At 34.6% G+C, this 3,431-nt stretch overlaps 1 long non-coding RNA gene across 1 annotated transcript; it reads left to right on the forward strand.

The window, feature by feature from the left end:
• Positions 1-569: 569 nt before the first annotated feature.
• LOC122195531 (uncharacterized) lies at positions 570-1,609 on the forward strand. The gene is made up of 2 exons (XR_006185808.2): positions 570-1,034; positions 1,176-1,609. It is a non-coding gene; the product is annotated as an uncharacterized LOC122195531 (long non-coding RNA).
• The last annotated feature ends 1,822 nt before the right edge of the window (positions 1,610-3,431 follow it).

The raw sequence follows: 3,431 nt of genomic DNA on the forward strand, positions 1-3,431 counted from the left end.
ACACAATATGTTAAACTTTTAAATAATATTTTTATAAACTAGATTTATTTTATTTTCGCATAAAGGATAATATATTTGAATAAACAAAATATATTGGCACATGTATTCCCCCTTGAAATAATTAAAATATTAAAAAGTGACCGTAAACACTCGCCCTTGAAGCATGAGTTCCATTTGTTCGAATTCGGTTTCTTTTGAGAAACATGTTGTGAGAAACCACAATTCAACCATTCTTGAACTTTGAAATACTCTCGAGACCGTTTCCTAACAAATATAAATTATTGAGAGTTGTTTGGTAATTTAATTAACCAAAATAGGACTGATTTGGTTAATATAATTCAAGGGAGGGACTGATTTTGTAACCTGAACAAACAATAGGGGCTAGTATGTAACTTCTTGAATAAATGGGACTGTTTTGATTGATAATTATCAAAGTATGGGTTGTTTTTGAATAAATGGGATCATTATTTGGGGGATTAGAACTGATTTTAAATCAAGGTTTAATAGTGGGGGTAGTTCGGTCCTTTCATACACTAAATGAAATTAGGGCTTAAATTACATCCCGTGTTTTCGTTTATCGGGCAAAGAACGTCAAATGGAAGCAGTCAATGAATGCGATTTTGAAAGGAACATGAGGGCAGACGAACGAATATAACGAGGGGAAGCTACTCCGGTCGTTTGGTCGATCGATTCCGAGAAGGAGAGATCGTCTCCGGGGATCGACGGGGCCGAAGAGAGGGAAAGGGGAAGGCAGCGAGGCTGCTGTGGTCTCGGTCGGCTTCTAGGTGCGTAGGAGAAGGAGCGATCGGCGACGAGGGAGTTTGTCTTCGGGGTTTGACGAACAGGTGGGGGTTTCGGTGGCATTGGCTCGACGAAAGAAAGGGGGAGGGTGCGAGGGGTGGGTCGTCGGTCTCAGTGGGTGCTGCGCTGAGGCGATCAGTGGTTGAAAAGGGAGGCGCCTTCGGTGCTTGGCTGGACCGAAGAGGAAAAAGAATGCAAGCATCGGGGGTGGGCGGTTGCTCCGATTGTAGCAGGTCGGTAGATAGGGGCTGCTTCGGCAGCTCCCCTTTCTCTCTCTCTCTCTCTCTCTCTCTCTCTCTCTCTCTCTCTCTCTTTCTCTCTCTTGTTTGTTTGTTTGTTTGTTTTGGCATTCAATCAAATGGATGGTGATACAGGGCAGAATAATCGATCAAAAGGAGTGTTTGGGTTTCTTTGTTTGTCATGTAAGGGAACACGAGAAAATGGGACTGTGATCGTGGCTAGAATAGAGAGGGGAAACAACCTCCTTCTTTGGTCTTTACCTGATATCGAGAGAAAGAATGCAAGTGAGAGTGAGATGGGGATGATTGAAGGCAGTGAAAGCTACGAACACGTGAAGGGAGTTCTTTTATTTCACATTTAACTTGTGATTGTATATATAAAATCTGATCCCTTAGATTTGATTTGATTTAAGAGTGATTTTTTGGTGTACAAATTTTAATTTAGGATTTGATTTAATTTTTTTTGTATGTGATCTGATCTTAGATTTTAACATGATTTTGATTGAAGTTTGTTGCTTGTAATTCTCTCTTAAGCAAGGTGTATACACGTGGAAAAATTTGTATAATAATTGATATTTCTTTAGAGATAGAAGATAGACTTGTGGGATAGAAGAGAAAGAGTAGTGGGTGATCAATTAACTTAAACTGGTGTTCTTTTAGGTAGCATTACAAGCATTGTATTAGTTTAGTAAATATTTATTAGTCTATTGCATTAAATTATTCATACATTGTTGGTCCTACGGTAAAGGTATTTACACATGTGTATGTTTTTAGGTATTTTGATAACAATTTCACATATATATATATATATATATATATATATATATATATATATATATATATATATATATATATATATATATATATATATATATATATATATATATATATATATATATATATATATATATATAATGTATATGTATTTACTTATTTTATAGATTATATATGCGTGTCATTTTATGGGTTAAATGGACCCATGTGAGTAGGATTTGGGCTTTATATAAATAATAACCCAAAGTTTTTATCATATTTAAGCTTATCTATATGAAATGTCACACCTTTTAATATATATATACTACACTGAATTTTTGTTCATTAGACATAAATTATTGTATGATTTATTAAATCCATAGTAACTTATCTATAGTTGATCACAAGTTATTAGTTATATATCAATATAAGTGGTTATACCCAAAAATGAAAATATAATGTTATTTCTATCGTTAAAACTCATATTTGTTGGATTTGATAATAATATATTATTTCTAGAATATATTCATAATAATTGAAAGTATATTGACATCAATAGTTTAAGGTTTCGTGATTAATAAATCAGAAAACATCTGATTTTTCAACTATTATAAATATTTTTACTAAAATATTTCAAATACGAAATTAATTATTAGGCTATAGCCTGAGTCCAAAAATGCTTTCGAAATTTCCATTTGAGGTGTGCAAGTCTCTCAACGGATAAAAACCGTTTTAGCGATTTTTTAGAAAATCAGTATTACATTGGTTTTGGATTTGCATACTAACTCCATTTTGAACGTTCTTTATATTTTCGGAAATAGAGAATTACGTACTACGAGACTAGAGTGTTTGTTTTTCTCACAACGGCTTAAAACGAAATTTCAATTTTTAAGACGTATTTCTAGGGTTACAATTTGAACTATTTGATTTGTTTGTCAGATTACATATTTGGAAGTAAGATATCATTCGGTATCTTATGATAGTTGAAATTAATTCATTTATTTTACAAAAGATGCTCTAAAACTCAATGAGTTAAATTACCAAGAGATTTACTGTGAACTTGACCGTTCATAGTCTTTGACATAAATTCCCAGATGTCGCAGCACTGCTTGATAACGCCCCAAGTATGCATGGTACGCCCATCGTACGCAGGGGTTGTCCGAAATGTGCATGCAAAGGGGAGTACGTCGTACGTACCTTGGGTATGCCCAACACACTCATGTTTAGACCAACATTAATTGAAATAATGGAAAGAACTCATACCTGGCGACTCGGGCGTTACAGTATGTGTCCTTTTAAGTCGAAGCTAGCTGTGTTAGGAATTATGGGTTGCACAAGATCTGGTCCAGTGTCTTCACAAATTCTTCTCGTTTGCATGCCTCCATAGTCATGTCACCAATGTCCGCCATGTTGTTTTGGCTCGCTTTCTTTTTTCTGATTCTGTTTTGGGCTCGTAACCTGCTTCCTTTTTGTTAAGAGTCTTCTCAAAACTTTCGAATTCACTTTCAAGTGTCTTGTTGCTTGATTCTCCAAGTTTTATTGTCTTCTTCTTATGGAATGCTTATTGAGGATTTTCAAACGATGATATGATTGGTGTTTTTGATCCTCGGGTCATAAATCACTAAAACAAAAACAAAT

Source organism: Lactuca sativa, chromosome 8, assembly GCF_002870075.4.
Source record: "Lactuca sativa cultivar Salinas chromosome 8, Lsat_Salinas_v11, whole genome shotgun sequence".
In the NCBI taxonomy this organism is placed as follows: domain Eukaryota; kingdom Viridiplantae; phylum Streptophyta; class Magnoliopsida; order Asterales; family Asteraceae; genus Lactuca; species Lactuca sativa.